This window comes from Coptis chinensis, chromosome 5 (assembly GCF_015680905.1).
Source record: "Coptis chinensis isolate HL-2020 chromosome 5, ASM1568090v1, whole genome shotgun sequence".
NCBI classification, from domain to species: domain Eukaryota; kingdom Viridiplantae; phylum Streptophyta; class Magnoliopsida; order Ranunculales; family Ranunculaceae; genus Coptis; species Coptis chinensis.
This window is the reverse complement of record NC_141460.1, coordinates 83773801-83792845: the sequence shown is the minus strand read 5'-3', so window position 1 is coordinate 83792845 and position 19045 is coordinate 83773801. Positions and strand designations below refer to the sequence as shown.

At 35.9% G+C, this 19045-nt stretch overlaps 1 long non-coding RNA gene across 1 annotated transcript; it reads left to right on the top strand.

The window, feature by feature from the left end:
- Positions 1-5504: 5504 nt before the first annotated feature.
- Positions 5505-7956, top strand: LOC147499437 (uncharacterized). Its single transcript, XR_015194476.1, has 8 exons — positions 5505-5770; positions 5844-5941; positions 6681-6732; positions 6884-6978; positions 7068-7237; positions 7326-7617; positions 7709-7799; positions 7943-7956. It is a non-coding gene; the product is annotated as an uncharacterized LOC147499437 (long non-coding RNA).
- Positions 7957-19045: the final 11089 nt, after the last annotated feature.

Below are 19045 nucleotides of genomic sequence, written 5' to 3'. Positions count from 1 at the left end.
TAATAATTTTGTATAAGTCCAAAAATTTTAAATGCACATCCACAATCTAATGAACTGAAGTACATTGAGAGTTCGGAATTTGTTCTTCCTTATACTCAAACATCACTAAAATTACATTTTAAATTGAAATACATAGACAAATAATTATATTATCATTTTAAAGGAAGAAGTAATAGATATAAAGAAAAAACATAATAGTTTTGGTTAAGGGTCATGAAAGTTGTTAAAGTATTTGTAATATCATAAATTATTTCTATAATAGATTCAAACAAATATAATATTATCTTTCTTCTAATTTAAAAGTGATTCAAGCTTTGTATATGGAAATGAAAATATTGGCTTTTGAACAAGTGATGGAAAAATGTTTGAGATTACAAATGTCATTTTTCTGACAAAGGTTGTTTTTTGGTTTCTATGTTACAAATGTCTGCTCTGTATTTTGCTTTAATGGTGTGGAAGAAAATCTTTAGTTTTAGACTTGGCTTGGATGTGAATAAAAATATAATTTATAAGAAATAAGTGAGAAAAGAAATTGAGAATAATAAGTTATGAACTTTGACTTGATGATCAAAGGAATAAAGTCTTATTTTTTATTAGGCTAGTGCTCATTGTTCTTCATGGTACATTAAGTTGACAAGTTTTTGTTATATAAGACAAGTTATTGGAAGTACCCTTGGGTGTAAGTGATAAATTACAAAGAACAATGTTATTTTAATTGAAAATATTTAACAAAGAGTTGGACAATTATGGTATGTGTATTTATAGTGAAAGTGTGAAACAGGGCCGGTTAGGGCTTGGTTAGGGTCGGGCCTATGTTTTAGAATCTTAGCCCTAGCCCTGCCCTAGAAGGCATTAGGGCCGGGCCCTAAACTCTGTGAGGGCTTTAGTTGTGAGGGCTTTATAGGGCTTAGGGTCGGGTCAGTCAGGGCCGGGTTAGGGTCGTTAGGGCCAAATTCCCACCCCTATTGACTACTATTAATTATTTTGTGTCGAACAGAAATCGCGATTATATTACCAGAAATTGAATTGGACAAGGAAGTAGAGAATAATCTTCGTTTTTTCTTTGATGAATGTTCTGACGAAAGATTATTAGATCTGAGCTACATGGATGATATTGTTGATTTCAGAGACTATGGAGATATTGAATTGTGGCCTGATAAGTCAAGGGAGACACAGTGATATGGAGAATAGGAGTAAGAAACTCAAAAATGCATTATTTGGCAGCGATAGCGATAGTGAAACAGAAGATGGAACGGATTCAACAAAACGAGAATTAGTCGTGGGCTTGCCAAGCACAAATAGTGAATTCTATAAAAGAAAAACTTTCGCAAGAAACAGGGCGAACGAAAACCAAGGGATACAAACGACGCAACAAGTCATGATGCTGCGAGGGACGAGACTACAATGTTCAAACCAATTAATAAGAATGAATAGACGTTCGCAAAAAGGATGAAAAGGTATGTTCCGTAAATCACCTATATATGCTGTGTTTTCATTGTGCTCACCCTCTCATGTGACTGGGCCATCTTGTTCATCAGGTCTAAAATAGAATAGTAATGGTAACCAAAGAATCTATGGCGTGTGCCACATGGGGTAAATAACCTTGGTGAAAACACAAAACCTCTACTGACACTTAAAAAAGAAAGGTCAGTTCAAAAAAAGAATAGGAGAGGCTTAGTTTCAAAAATTGCCTTAGTTCCTGACACTTAGTCACTTTTGTTTTTAGTGTTTTTGGTGAATAAGAGATAATGTGCTAGAAAGAAAAAGACAAGTAGGAAACGACGAAGCTTCATCTTGACTGTGTCGAGATGATTGTGGACGATATGGTGTGACTTCAGTATGATATCCTTCAAAATTATAAGAATCGTGTCACTGAGGTATTTCTCGAAATTGATGGTTTTGATCATGAGTGCGACCATTATTCTGTTCGTCACCTAAATTCCTTAGGACTGGCCGATAATCCGTAGGACCTTGGGGTGTAGTCGGACGGTTAGTAGCATTATTGATAAAAGTAAAAATAATAGTTTTACCTACGAATAAGTTGCGAGACTCAAACGCAAATAAAACTAAGCTATTTTCAGCTAAGGGTTTATCAAAATTTTCTACTCTCAATGCTATCGCAATAGAGTTGGAGTAGAGAATTCGTTCCACTTTTAGTTCTTTAGAATTCAATGTTTTCTAAGATTATCGGTCTATCCAAAGTTAATGAGAGTATGATGGAAATTATACTACGATAGAAATTATACTAACAAGATATGATAATTCGACTACTGAATACTAAACTTGACTATATGATAAGGAATTAGGGGGATTGATTCCACCTTAACTCGACTTAATTAACTAGCGAAGATTCATCGTGATCCAAATTTCAATGCTTTCGCATAACAAAAATGGTATTTCTAATCCCTAATTATTCATGACAATCTCTACCAAATAATAACTAGCATGTGAAGCAATCAAACCCATTCTCATGGTGAACTAATTACTTTATAGAATTAAATACATTCTTACGACGATTTCTAAACTAACAAAATCAAGTTTTCACCAAGGCTTCCTCAAACCCCTCTAATGGAGGTTTAGCCTTGAGTAATTAAACTATCATTTCTATATGAATTTAAGCAATACATGATATAAAGATTGTAAATTTACTAATTTGAACTATAATTATGATTTAAATAATTATCAAATGAAGACAACCTAATTTATGAATTTAAAACAACTAAAACTAAATAAGAATTTAATCAAATAAACTAAATTGAGATGAAAACTAATACTTTATTATAAAACTAATAATAATTATAAATAATAATCTACTTTTGTTCTAACACTAATTAATTGAAAGGTAAAAACTAGATCTAAAACAAGCTATTAAAACTAATTAATGGAGTCTAAAACTAGCTCTAAAATTATTGGCTAATGGCTACCTAAAAACTAGAATGATTAAGAGTTAATTTTTCTGTCTTCAAATGGAGGAGACCAGATCAATATTTTCGTGCATGGGATGAGGAGCCATGTTTTGGGCCGGAAAATCGAGCCCAAAACCCAATCTCTTCAGTCCACAGAGCCCTTTTCAGCTGGATTTGACTTTAGTAGATTTTTCGTCCACTTCTTCTCCTCTGATTGGGTTAAAACTTGGACCATTTGAAAGCTCTTTCCAAGCTGGTCGTTTTAACATAAGGTAGGCCCAATTCCGAGGTCTGAGTCCAAAGATACGGCCTTCGAAAGTTCTGTTGATTTTTGTGCGTTGTTTCTGTCCGCATTGACTTTGACTTTTCAGCTTTGACCGAGCTTTAAAAAGGTTTTTTCTCCTTGAATCTTGACCTTTAATCACAGAACTTCTTAGCAACCAACCCTTGCTATTTTATCTCGCAAAAGTGATATATTTCTACACATAATTGACTCCAATGCCTGAAATATATAAAAACACGTAATTAACATTAACTCTTATTTATTACTCGCATAATTGGTCTAAAAATATTATTGTGAAGGGGTTAAAACTACAGTTTTGGGCTCTTATCAAACCACCCCCAAACAGCATTTTGCTTGTCCTCAAGCAAATATGAGAAATTAGCATAAGTGACCAAAAATGGAGTTCTAACTAATCTCGTTTCGCCGAGTGCGATTGCATTGACCATATGCAACAAGGCCTTAAACTACTAGGAATTCCCTAGTGGATGAGTTATAGCCTCGTGAGAGTTTTCTAGTGAAGGTACTCACAAACTTCATCTATACTACAACCACTAAGAAATAAAACTATTGTTTCCTTATTTATGTCTCAATTATTTATACATCTCACTAGCAATGAATACAAAATAATCAAGTCGAACCCTAAGTTAATATATGCATAATAATCAATCATCTACAAATAAACATATATATAATGAGTAATACTATGAAATGCATTAGCAGGTCTATTTATGAAAACTTGGAATAGTGTCTTTAACTAGGTTCTCACATAAATGTCAAGACAAAAACCACTCTGATTTTTCCGCTCAAGTTTGCTACTCCAGTGCACAGTGGGCACATTTTACCTTACAATCTCAATGACACACAAGGAAGCCGGGTTCGATCAAACATATTTGCCACTTACTATCACACTAACCTATTCCTAATTAAGCTAAAGGTCTTTATTAGGTGTTATGGGGATTAGGAGATGGTTTAAGAAGGAAGGAAATAGATATTCAAAAAGGACAAGTCTGAGATAATAGGGTCTTCATATTACGTAACTAGGGAAACCCTTGTTCTTTTGCTTCTACACTTTGTTTCCATCCTTAACCTTTTTATTTTGGCTTTTTGACTCATTTTATTCTATTTTTGGAGTTTTTATTTTGTTTCTATTTTTATTTTTATTTTATTTTCTTTGGATGAAAACTTTTTTTTTTTTTTTTTTTTGAAGCAACTAACTAAATTTTGTTTACACAGGTTTTTCCTTTCTCTTTTCTTCACTCATCCTATTCTCAGACTCATTCTATAATGGGTAGGTTGATTTTTTATTTTGTTTTGTTTTTGTAACAGGGTAAAGAATTTGCGGTTTATGAAAGGCTAAAGAAAGGCTCAAAGGGGCGATTAGCGGAAAATAATTCATAGGTTTGAATTTATGGCTATATCGATCCAAAGAGGGCCTAAATTCTCACTTAGGATATGATATAGTGATTAAGTAAGTGGACGTGTGATTTCTCTATCCGGATTTTACTTCTCCCTTGTGTCATTCTCAAATGTTTCGCTCATATAAGGCTTTAGGCTATATTCTCACAGAATTTGTAGAATAAGTACTCTAGCCTAGATTTCAGAAATTTACTACTAAACAATCATAGATATTCATGCAATATATTTATAGAAAGATGCAAAGATTATTTACTACAAGAAAATCGACTTTTTCCCATAGATTCCCAGTATTTTTAGCCAGGGTTATAAACCCTTGCATAGTTTCCTACAAATTTTGATCGTAGCAAATACGTTTTTCCTCATTTCGTAGCTTCAATACCTTTAGCCACGGTTTAACTGTTTAATTGGGTCGTGGGTGGAGCCACCGCCGAAACCGTCGGGTACAATTTTTTTTAACCATGACGGTTGTTCTACATGTTTTGATTGTGGGGTTAGGGCTCCCAACAGTTAAAACACTTGGAGAAAAAAAAAAAAAAGACACGGAATGTTCTAACTTCTATTTCTTCCTCCACCCACATAGCCTTCGTCCCCCACCGCCACTCAACCCCAATTTTTTTTTTTTTTTTTTTTTTTTTTTTTTTTTTTTTTTCTTTTTTCTGTATCTTCTTATTTTATCTTAACAAGGTATTGAAGCAAAAATTGTATTTCAAGCAACATTTTTTTTTTCCAAAATTGGGAGAAGTAATTTTTCAAGCTTAATTTTTCTGGGAAAGGATTTAAAGCTATTTTTCCTTAGCCACTTCCGGCCCTTTTTTTTTTTTTTTTTTATTCACATCTCAAAATGGTAATGAAATCAAAAAAATTATTTCAAGCACCATTTTTTTTTTTCTAGGGTTTTATTTGACAATTTTTTTCAATTTTAATCTTGAACTATTTTTTCTTTTTTTCTTTTGATTTGATTCATGTTTGATGTGTTGGAATTGTGTTTGCATGTGTAATGCAGCTTGAATTTCATTTTTTTATTGGTTAAATTGGTTATTGAATTGAAGTGGTTTGATTTATTTTGCAAGATTGAAGAGTGAATAATTGAGAATAGTTTTTGTATGTTTTGTTGTGGGAATTGAGAGTAAATCATGGTGCAGAGTAATTGGGAAGCAGATAAGATGTATGTGAACTTAATTACTTATTATGTTGAATTGTTGTTTTGAAATTATAATTCTTTTTTGGTTTTTGGGCAGGCTTGATGTGTATATTTATGATTACTTGTTGAAAAGAAATCTTCATAATTCTGAAAAGGCTTTTATGACAAAAGGGAAAGTAGCTGCAGATCCAATAGGTAATAAACGACAACTGAATTATATTGGTTCTATAATGGAAGTTTTAACTATAGAGGTTTGAATTTGTGTATTGTAACATACAACTAATATCAGTTATGAACAAACAATATAGTTTACGAGGGGATGAACTGTTTGTCCATTTCAATGGTTGGCACATGCAAAGTGATCATGTAGTAATATTATTCCATGAATTGTGTACTTATGGAAGTTGCTATTAGAATGGTGTTTGAGCATATTAGGGGGCAAGCTTTTGATAATGAAAACCTTGTGTTGGTATGTTGTTTATGTTGTTTTGGAACTCTTAATTTAATTTGTGTGTTTCGCTCATTCAAAATGAAAGGGTATCAAATTTTGAGACTTTAACAGCGCTATACTTCTTTCAAGTTGAAATATAGTGCACGTAAGTAGTTGTGGGATTTGCATACTTGTACCCTATCTCCTACGCCTTCTGGTCTTTCTTAAAACCCAATTCTTCTTTTCAATTTTTGCATACTTTTGATGCTTTATATATGAAAAATGATTTATTTTTAATTGTAGGGTTTGTGTTTTCTGTTTTTGCAAAGTTGTTTATGTTGGATTAACACTTCTTGTTATTATGGAAGACGATGAAATTTCATAGATAGTCAAACCGAAATCATATTAGGGAGCAAATTCAGTACTTAACTTACTTTTTTTTTGTCTGTTTGCTGGTTTTCGTTTTTCTATTTTTGTATCGATTCTCTCCTTTTTTGCTACTAGGAGGTACAAATGCAAAGATCATGTTTTGGTAATGTCTGTTACTTGGTTTCATGTAAGTCTTAACTTATTTGAATATATAGATAATCTTGAATGATATGTTGTTTTATTTGTTCTAAAATCATGTTTTACTTGTGACTTGATTATTTGGTAATGTCTAAACTTATATTTGGTAATGTCTGTTACTTGGTGACTTGATTATTTAGTTTGGAATCAATCATGTCGCAAAGCGGATCTGGTCATCCTAGTGACTTTGAGGAAACCAACTCACAACTTGGAGAACGCGAGTCACAACGCAAAGGTAACCATATGATATTCATTTGTTTCACATGTTGTCATTGTTTGGTAATTTAAATTTCTGAACTCCCATGGATATATCTAAATCTTTAGGTCCAAAAAAGTAAGTTCGATTCAATGGTAGTGGGCAACCTGTTGGTCCTGGTTCTGCACAATATGTCAGTTTTATAGAAAAAATGGCTAGACGGGATTGTCCACCTACTTATGCTGATTGGCCCACTGTGACGAAAGAAACAAAAAAACACCTTTGGGAAACCGTCTCAGTAAGTTCAATACTTTATTTCTAAATTCCAGTCTTTTTTTCTTATGAAGTTTAATGAAATTTTTCTCTTTTCATGTATCATATTTAAGGATGAGTATGATCTTACACCTGATCGGGAAGCTGGGGTTTTACTAAAAGCCAACATAGCTTGGAAAGGAGGAAATACAGACTTTGAAAGGTATATGATGCATATTCAACTAATGCCGAGCGTATAGAAAATATACCAAAGCGTATAAAGAAAGAAGATTGGGAAAGATTTATAGAAATTTGCTCGATGGATGAAGAGCAAATTAAGCGAGAAAAAGGCAAGTCTTCTAGGGAACATATGAAGTTTGCCACACATCTGGTAGACATGGATGTGCTAGGATTGAAGATGATTTGGTACTGTTTATTATTTACTAATATCTTCTAGACTTACTGCAGTAATGTTATATGCTTATGGGTTTGTTTATTCATTTTATATTAAGGAAAGTCCGGATGGTAAGGTCACAAGGACGCAGATATTTATCGCTACACATACAAGCGAGGATGGTTCCTGTTTTCCAGCAGTGAAGCCTAGTCTAGTAAGGTTTACCTTATATATTGTTCTTTATCTGTTTTCATGTTTTACTTCGGAAGGTTCTTGTTTTCCTGTTTTACTTTACACTGAAGTCATTTGCATTTAGATTATTGTATATTTGTATATGATTATAATTTTTGTTTATAGGATGAAATCAAATGCTTGGGAAATAAAGATTTGATAATGGTGGCAAAGGTATATCCTATTAAACCTTTAGTTTTTTGAATGTTTAAATGAGTCTGGTTTTGAATGTTTAAATGAGTCCACTGTTTGGTTTCTTTCATATGGGACATGTTCCTTAAATCCTACTTGTTGCACACTAGGTCCATGTGTTCAATTTCTATGATGCTTGTTATTTGTATAAACTCTTTTTCCCATCACATGGTATATGTATCTTATCTAAGCAATTTAAACGCTGCTTAATCTGCACATAATAGCTATAAGCTACTACACCAATCCGATCAGGTAAAAAGTTAAAGGTCTGAGCGGCGTATAATAGCTATAAGCTATTACACCAATGAAATGAAGTTGCATTGAACTTGGGCAAATTCCCACTTCTATTCCCAAGAGAAATTGGTACTGGATTGGTACTGGACCTTATAATCGATATTCAAAACATCAAAAGACGAATATGTTACTGATTCACGCTTAATTAAACTGCACAGTATCTTATATGCAGTATTGTTAGGGTAATTCTTGTATGAATTTGTTCATTTATTTGCTCTTTGGTTAGGTCTTAGGTCGTGATGGCAAGGGCTGAGTTCGAGGATTAGGAGCTGGTGTTTCAAAGACAGTTGTACATGTCGCAGCTCCTTACAATCAAATTGCTGAAGAAGAAAAGAGAAAGTGTGAAACAACATATGGAAACTTCAGACTAGTGATGCAACGACTTGATGAAGAGTCGAGGGCGCGTAAGATTCTGGAGGAAAAGTTGGAGGTTTACGTGCGTGACCCACCAGAGTTTGAAAATATTTCACAGGTACTTATAGTTGACAATAAGACACCTCTATATATATATTACTATGTACCAGCCTACATGAGTTATTTTTGTGTTGTTTTTGCAAGTTCCTTCAAGTAGTCTTACTAGTTTTATCCTTAGTGCCCTTGGTAACCTGCTATTAGTGTTCTTATTTCATTCTTCCTTTTGGTTAATGTCCATCATATCTCTATCTCAGTTCTAGGTGCTTATATTGAAATGGCATTTCTAATTGTTACTAAATTTAAATCTAAACGGTTGAATTAAGTGTATGCAAAAGTCCCTGAATGTGTTCTAAACCATTTGAACTTTGAACACAAGTTTTTGTAACCTTGATGTAGAGTTATAGGATAAGTTTATGCACTTCTAAGTGTGTAAGTTTGATCATTGTGAACACACATTGAGAGCCTGGGAATGAAATTTTTCACTTAATTCGGTGTTAAAGTCCATCAATCCAAACAATTCAGGCTATCTAATAAAGAGTAACTATAAAATCCAAGAAACAATTTCTGATTTTAATGATGACCTTTTCATGTCTAGCTCTTCACTTCAAGTTCAAGAAATATGTCCATGTGCATGAGTTGGAGTTTGAATTTGGATCGAACATTTTGACATGAAGAGCTTGCCTTTTTGCAAGCTTGTCTATCTGTTGTTATCAAAATTGCTCTTGGATCTTTACCAAACACCTCCCTATTATATACTAGGGCGTGAATTAGAAACCTTGATTAACAAAAGATACATGGAAATTCTAGAGCAACAAGGATCTCCTTCAAGTTGTTTTTTGTTTTTAATAAAGAAAACATATAAACTATTATGCCATGAAAGTCCTGTACAAAGCTATATTACATTACTCTTTGTTGGTAACAATATATAAATGTTGTATACATATATAAGTGTAAATGGCATTACCATAGACTGTCGCAGGTCTGAAAGGACGCACATGACCCATAGAATGCAGTCTAAATTTTCAGGTGCAGCTTGGTGGGTTCAAACACTGGTAATTACCCGAGACAGGTTGCTTGTATGTAGGAATGTCATTGGCCTCCACATATCTGACTTCTCCGGGACCAAAAGATATATCATTGTGTCTGCCAATGGCAAATTCAAATATTTAAGATCATATCTACATTGACAACTAAATTCAGTATAAATATAATCATAACTACTCTGAAGTGGTAGTATCTGGTAGTTGTTAATCAAGCTTACTTGCGTAGGTCCAGTCCTACTAAACTACTCTGGGTTTCTATAACTGACATGAGCTGTGTTACTTGAACACATACATCAGATACACTCTCGTTTGGAGTTTCAAGGTCACATGCTACACATATCATCTCCCCGATATAGTACTCATATGCTATATTGGTTTAAATAGATAGAGCATTGTTATGAAATATATAGCTTATGTGAATTGTGAAGTACGTGCATTCATGAATACTCTTATATGTTTTAGGCAAGATGTCGTTCACCCGTTGTTGATGAAGAATCAAATGTTATGCCATTCGGACGATGTCTATTGAAGAACTTCAAGGGAAAATCTGTTACACTTGTAAGCGTGTCTAGTGATTTTACTTTTGTAGATTCATATAGTATCACAGTTGACGACATCTTTGATTATACTACCGAAACACTTTGCCAGAAGGTGTAACCCCCACATATATATATTTGTTTGTTTCTTTGATTTTCATGGTTCGTGCTTGTATAAAAAATTATACATGGTGTTTAGCATTAACTTGCATGCATGGATGATTAACTTTTATATACCTAGCATGTTTGTTTTCGGGATCATGGTTAATCCAATCTTTGGTTTTGCGAGCTTTCTTTTATAAATCTTTCAGGATAATTAATGAGGTGTAGGATGGTTATGGTGATTGGTGGTTATTTGTAGGTGTAAAACCTTTACTAGGTGATTGGTGGTTATTTGTGGATAGCAGGTGAAAAGATATAAGAATTGAAATATTAATTATTATTTTTAAAAAAAAACTCTTCCACGGTCTATAGTCGTAGCAAAAACAGCATATCCCACAGACCAAAATTGTAGGAACAACTGACCTTTTCCCATGGACCAAAACCGTAGGTAAAAGTGACCTTTTGCCACAGATTATCCAATGGTTTCTGCCGTGGCCATATCCGATGGCAATAGCTGACACAAAGACCGTCGCTATTAGTAGGCTTTACCCACGGTCATGATTGTGGGTAGACTATTTCGACGCACAAAAAGCCCATAGTCCTGCGACGGTACAAAACCGTTGGAAAAGACCTTTTGCCACGGTTTTGGACCGTGGGGTAAAACTTGTTTTCTTGTAGTGATTATCTACATATTAACCTAAGTTTTTACAAACTATTCTAATACAAACGCTACGTAAGACTTCTAGATTATTGAGAGCATAGAGAAAGAAAATAATATCAATATTCCTAAGTGTATAGCATAAACTTTTTATTTATATTTTTGAAATTTTGAAAATTTTGAAATTTTAACTAGAAAACAAGTGCATATTGTACATATCTATATCCTTACAGATGCTTTAATTACACGTGTTTCTATGCCACCCCCAAACAAGAAGTATGCTTTGTCCTCAAAGTATTGAAATAAAAAGGGTAGAAAAATACCATGGAAACGCGTGTAAAATTCTAGAACATCTACAAAACAAGGTTAAACCATACTAATATAGCTAGAAAAAGAAAAATAGACGCAATTCTATATGAGTTCCACTCGTTATGGGGTTAAAAGAAGTAAATTGCTTGGGACATAAGCAGACTAAAAACTAAAATAAAAACTTACCTTAACTCCAGCGTTTAAGCATCATCCTCATCCTTTTCAAAGAGATGAGGTTCCTTCGTGTCCTGCCATGCCATGATAACTTGTCATGCCCGTCGCCGTGTGTCATCAACCCGTGCTAACCTGTTGAGTGTCACTTGATCTGATGGGGTGTAAGGAGCAACCAAATGAGGTTACACCTGCCAACCCGGCCAAGTCATAACTCGAAATGAACGAACCACCCAATTGGTGGGTCTCATGACAGTAGATGCCGCCATCCTAACTGCAAGATCCTGTCGCGGAACCATCCTCCATAAGTTTCGCTTCCCAACAAGTCTTCGAAAGACTGCTCAGGTATGACTGTAGGAGATGTCATCACAAAACTACTCTCTAGAACAGCTACAAACGATCCTGGAACAACCCACAAAAAATCAGAATTTTTCGTGCCTATGGAGGTCGAGCGCTCAAGCTCAAGCTTAGGATGATGTAGCGAGGTGCACTCTGGCTATGTTCGAGTTCCAGGCACTTGGGCGCAGGGTGCGCTCACTTTTAGCCTGGGATGGGCGAGGGGTGTGCTATGGTCTAAGTTGAGTAACAGGCAGTTCAAGTGCAGGGTGAGCTCACGAGGTGTAAAGGGCGCTCCGGGTAGGCTGGATCTTTGAAGTGAAGAAGAAAAAAGATAAAAAAAAGTGAGAGTGAAAGGTGAGAGTGCAAGGTTTGTAGTGTGGGTTGTGATTGTAGAATGAAGGAAGTATATATAGGGTTTTGTTTCTAAAACGGATTAACAAGTTGCCAAAAAGCTTTAAGGCAATTGCCGGAAACAAAATATTTCCAAAACTTAAAACGGAAACAACCCATATCCATTATTTTAAAACAAACATGGTATCTTTTAGATTGAATTTAGAATAGTAACTTCCTAACTCTTTGATAAAATTGAACTACTGAATTCAAAAACTTAACATCCGAATTAATAAAAACAATAAAAAAAACAACATCAATCAATAAATTCCCTAAACCATTTGCTACTGTTTGACGATGGGACATGAGATGAAGATGGGTCTTAAGCTCCCGATGGCCCGAGCTATCCGTCCTTCGGCGACGACGCTCATGCTTCACAGACGCCTCCTCAGAAGAAGAACCCCCGTGGGGTGGGAAGCGTTCAAACATTTCTTCTCGGAACTTGCGATGTGCTTCCATCTCTGCCTTCCTCTCTTCCCAACACTCATCCTCGCACTGGGCACAAGTCTCATAGTTATGATGTATGGTAGTCTGCCGAGTCCGGAGATCTTCACAAATTGTATTAAGAGAACGCATGCCACGATGAAGCACTGACATGTGTTCTACATCGGAAGTACATCTCTCCAAGGCATCGACATCAAAACATGTCGTGTCCTCCTCATCATCCGACTCAGTCTCATCCACTACCCTCTCTCCAGGCAAACTCCAAACCTTTTGAACACAGTCTGTATATGCTATGACATTCGTATGCAACTTAATCATAGTATGCTCAGTTCTAGGAACAGCTCTAAAATTTCTCATGATCTTAGTGATCAATACAGGGAAAGGTGCAATACTTTTTCCAACTCCTCTAATCATATTTAATATAAAATTGAGGATGCAAAATTTATACCTCTTCCCCTGCAAAATCCAGAGAATGTGCAGACAGTTCAGACTGATGTCATTGAACTTCTCTTTCCCGATGATGTTCTTACTAACCCACTGAGCTACAGCCACTTGGTTGGTTATCAATGACCGCTGTCGGACGCAATGCGAGGCCACATTGTACTCTCCCTCCACAACATTGTCTTTCATCAATGCGGGAACTCCAGCATACTGGGATTCCTGCAAGGTGGCTTCGAGATGGCGTTCTGGTGTAACGCCTAGAATATAAGCCAACACATCTCTAGAAACTTCGCTCCTCGTCCCATTTACCGTCACAAAAGTTCTCCGACCTTCCAACTCCCTTTTCTTGTAGAATTGTTGGACCAAATCGTCGTGATAAAAGTCGTTCGTCGTATACCACAACCTTTTCCACTGCCGGTGAATCATCTCATCACTGTAAAACGGCGCGAAGTGGTCGGCAATAAAAGCTTGTTCCGGCAAAATTCGTCATTTTTAGCCATTGACGGTTGTAGACGATTTGTGGAATAAAGACAATGTAGGGAGCGAGTTTGAAACCAAACTTACTAAAAATAATGGGAGGTGGCATGGTGGCTCGAGTTTTTTTTTGAAATTTTTACTATTTTGGTGGTTGAAATTGTTGGAGATGGTGGTGGAGGTTTTGTGGATAGTGTTTGGGGTGGGGGAATCCTAACTTGCGTGGTAGTATTTAGGTTTTATTTTAATTTTTTTAAAAATTTTGGTTAGGGTTTAAAGTCGTTAATGGCGGAAGTGAAAACAAACTCGCGACTGTTTGTTTTGAGGAAGGGGACGCACGTGCGTGCGAGATTTGGGCCCAAGCCCAATTCGATTTTCGAAATTTTTCGATTTTTTCGACAACTTCAAACTAAAATTTCCGACTCGTTACCTGTCCGATTTTTGCGAATGAGATATGGAAACGATCAGGAGAGAATTTCCAATCTAATGGTCCATAAAACATGCTAGTCTAACCGTGGGTGACATATAAGAAAATAGAAAACACTTCAAAGTGCGTGCATGACGTAAGTTATGCGAACGAATGAAATCTAAATTAATAGATAATGTCAACCCGAATCAAAATACGATTAAACAGCATAAGCAATACAAATGGAAAGTTTAGCAATCATGGATGAAAAACCCAACACCCTACCCCCAAACAATTTTTTGGCAACGAAGTTTGAAAATTTCTTTTAAAACGTGGGTATTTTAAAGTCAGATTCCCGAGACTTCCTAGATTACTATTTTTATGGTTTTAGTATTTTTTACTTTTTTTGAATAAGATTTAATATAAGAAAAATGAAAAGCAATAAATACATAATTCACACCATAGAGAAACATGACTAAAAAACTGAGAGAACATGCTAGAGTGGAGTACGTGAATTATGTTAAACGTGGACTTAGGATCCGGTATTTATAGCCACACACTCCATAGGGAGGGCCCGGTTACCTGAATGGTGCACTTATCACTATATGGAAGTGAAAGGAAATACACCAACAACAAAGGTCAGTCCTCATAGACAGGGTCCTGTAAAAGGACTTCCTCCACATCAAGAGACATTAACTCGTGGAAATGTTTTAACCTTTGGCCATTGACTTGAAAGGTACTGTTGTTCTTGGGATTTACCAAGGTGATTGCCCTATAAGGGGTGACTTCAGTAACAAGAAAAGGACCATACCAACGGGTTTTTAATTTCCCAGGGAAAATATGTAGACGAGAGTTGTAAAGTAAGACCTTTTGACTTTCCATAAACTCTTTATGCAAGATTTGCTTATCATGAACATGTTTTATGTTAGCTTTATAATCCTTTGTGAGATCATAAGAATCGCTACAGATTTCTTCAAGCTCATTCAATTGCAGCTTGCGCTTGACACCCGCCTCATCAAAATTGAAGTTAAGGCTTTTTATAGCCCACATAGCATGGTGCTCCAATTCAACGGGCAAATGACAAAGTTTTCCAAATACAAGTCTAAAGGGCGACATACCTATAGGAGGAGTTCTGAAAGCAGTCCTATACGCCCATAAGGCATCAGTTAGACGCTTCGACCAATCTTTCCTATCCGGATTTATAGTTGTTTCTAAGATTTTTTTGATTTTCCTATTAGAAACTTTTACTTGTCCGCTAGTTTGTGCATGATACGGAGTTGCCACCTTATGTGTAACTCCATACTTTTTTACTAAAGACGCACTAACTCTGTTACAAAAATGTGTTCCACCATCACTAATGATGGCTTTAGGAATGCCAAATCGACAGAAAATGTACTCCTTAACAAAAAACACAACTGTCTTATGGTCATTGCTACGGCAAGCCATGACCTCTATCCATTTAGACATGTAGTCCACGACAACTAAGATATAAATGAAACCGTGGGACACAGGAAAAAGGCCCATGAAATCAATGCCCCAAACGTCAAAAACTTCTACCACCATGATTGGATTTAATGGCATCATATTACGCTTAGTGATTCACCCAAGTTGTTAGCAACGAACACACATCTTGCAATGCACTTGGGCATCTTTAAAGAGAGTAGGCCAATAAAACCCACATTAAAGAATTTTAACAACTATTTTCATACCACTAAAATGGCCACCACACTCTTTGTCATGACAAAATGAGAAAACCTCATTATATTCCCAATGGGGAATATAACGACGAATAATCTAATCTGCACAATACTTAAAAAGGTAGGGCTCATCCCAGTAGTATAGTTTAACTCTGGCCAAGAATTTCTTACGTTCATTTCTTGACCAATCATTAGGAATAATATCATACGCTAAATAATTAACAATGTCAGCATACCATGGTGCAGAAAAAATAGCATACAGATGCTTATCAGGAAAAGAGTCCGGTATGGACTCAAAATCACTATCATTGTCATTTGTAAGTCTAGATAAGTGGTTGGCAACAACATTTTTAACCCCTCTTTTGTCCTTTATTTCTAATGTGAACTCTTGCAGGAGAAGAATCTATCAGATTAATCTCTGCTTAGCATCATTCTTTGCGAGAAGGTACCTAAGGGCTGTATGGTCTGTGTAAACTAGAATCTTAGAACCAACCAAATAAGGACGAAACTTATCTAAAGCATAAACGACAGCTAAGAATTCTTTTTCAGTAGTTGTATAATTCCTTTGAGTATCGTTTAGAGTTTTACTAGCATAATAAATAATAGCGGGCTTATTATTTAGTTTCTGTCCCAAGACAGCACCAACAACATAATCACTAGCATCACACATGAGTTTAAAAGGTTTAGACCAATCGGGAGGCTGTATAATGGGTCCAGAGGTTAAGGCGGCTTTTAAAGTTTCAAAAGCCTGTTTACAGATGAAATTAAAATCAAAGATGGCATTCTTTAAAAGCAGATTAGTCAAAGGCCTAGCTATTTTTGAAAAATCTTTGATAAAGCGCCTATAAAAACCTGATGGCCTAGAAAGGCTCTAATATCACGGACAGTCCGTGGTATAGGTAGAGTCGCTATCTTATCTAGTTTGGCCTTATCTATTTCGATGCCATCACTAGATACAATGTGTCCTAGCACTATTCCTTTTTTCACCATGAAATGATATTTTTCCTAATTTAAAACCAGACTCTTCTTTTTACACCGTGTCAAAACCTTAGATAGGTTAGACAGGCAATCAGTGAAAGAGTCTCCATAGATAGAAAAATCATCCATGAAAACTTCCATGAAACGTTCTACCATGTCATTAAATATATGAAGCATACACCGCTAGAAGGTACCAGGAGCGTTACAAAGGCCAAAAGGCATTCGTTTATAGGCGTATGTTCCAAAAGGACATGTGAAGGTAGTTTTTTCTTGGTCATCAATATCAATAATAATTTGAAAATAGCCAGAGTAGTCATCCAAAAAATAGTAAAAAGCATAACTAGCTAGACGTTCGAGCATCTGATCTATAAAGGGCAAAGGAAAATGATCCGTTCGTGTCATAGCATTTAATCGTCTATAATCGATACAGATTCTCCATTTCATAGGACCATGCGTGGAAACATATTCACCCTTGGCATTACGTACTATGGTAATCCCTAATTTTTTAGGAACTACATGAATATGACTTACTCATTCGCTATCAGAGATTGAGTATATGATACCAGCATCGAGTAACTGTAAGACTTTTTCCCTGACCACCTCTTTCATGGCAGGGTTCAAGCGACGCTGAGGTTCGCAAGAAGTCTTTGTGTTATCCTACAAATGGATACGATGAGTGCAAACATTAGGTCGATTCCCTTAATGTCGGTTAGGGACCAACCAATCACAGAACGATGTTCCCTAATCACCATAATCAAACGTGTCTCTTCCTCCTCAGATAACAGAGAAGATATAATTACCGGATGACTACCATCCGAATCCAGTTAAATATATTTTAACTTATAAGGAAGAGGTTTAAGCACCGGGTGGAAGGAATGTCGATAAATGCTTCTAGAGGGTCCTCATCTTGAGTAATGAATACTTGCTTAGGCAGCAGGTCTTCAAACTCCGTAGATGGAGCAACAGAAGGGTCTACGATAGGTGTAGACTTGAAGATGGTGTTGACTTCCTCTAAGTAGGAGTCAACGGCGAAATCTGAACTTCCAAAAGAAAGGAATTTATGCATTTGGTCTTCTGGGAACGTGTTATTAAAATAATCTTGAGCTAAGCTCTCGATCATGCTAACCTCCCCATCTATAGACAAATCTGGTAACTGTTTCATCATTTTAAAAACATTTACCTTAACAGAAAGATGGCCAAAAGACAAGGACTTCGAACCATCATATCGCGGCAATTTATAAGCGCATTGACAGTTGCTAAGAAGGGACGCCCTAAGATGATCATAACAGAGTCGTTAACGGCTTCCGTATTAAGGATGACAAAATCAGCAGGATAGTAGAAATCCTGAACCTTAACAAGCACGTTTTCAACCACACCCTTAGAATACTTAATAGACCGATCCGCTAATTGCAACATCATTTTAGTAGGTTGCATCTCTTGTAGACCTATTTGTTTGTATAGATAATACGGGAGTAAGTTAACACTCGCCCCCAGGTCTAATAAAGCGGTCGTCGTGTGGGAATCTCCTAAGGTGCATTGTACAATAGGACGACCAAGGTCCTTGTACTTAACAATTCTATTATGTTCTGATAAAGTTGGAAACTATTAGTTAAAAAGGCGTCTTTAGGAATATTTGTCTTACGCCAAGTAGTGCACAACTCTTTGAGAAACTTAGCATGGTGAGGTAACTTTCTAATTGCTTCGAGAAAATGTAGGTTAATCGTTAGAATTTTAAAAACTTTCCTAATCTCCTCAAAATTTGTATCTTTGTTTAACATTGCTAATCTCTGGGGAAACCGTGGTTTCTCTATATTTAGCGTATGGATCAACAGGATGTCTAACCTTAGCTTTCTATTTCTTAGGCTGTGGTTTAACCGGTACCTCTACAGGGGTAGGATCTTCAGTTTCTATTTCGGTATTTAGTTCAATATCCGGTGTAGGGACTACTGGTGGGGTAACTAAGGGCATAGTTACGGCGTTATCAACCACTCTGCCAGAATGGAGAGTGGTGATGACATTTAGCTCACCTACGTTTTCATTTTCGTTACTAGTATTACCGTTTACCTCAAAGGCTGTGTTTGTTGTTTTAGGATTAGGTATTGCTTAACCTGGAAACACACCTTTGGGTTGTACTTTCTCTTGTGCTAACTGCTGTAAGGAAAGTTAGATTGCTTGTAAAATCTGTTGTTGGGTTTGCATAAAGGCATTGAAACGATTCAGTTGTGGAGGAGTAGTTGTTACAAGTGGTGTGACAGGAACTATGTCACATTGATTATTAATGGGTGGATTTTGATAGTTATTATTTACCGGAATGATACCTCTATTATCATTATAATTATTA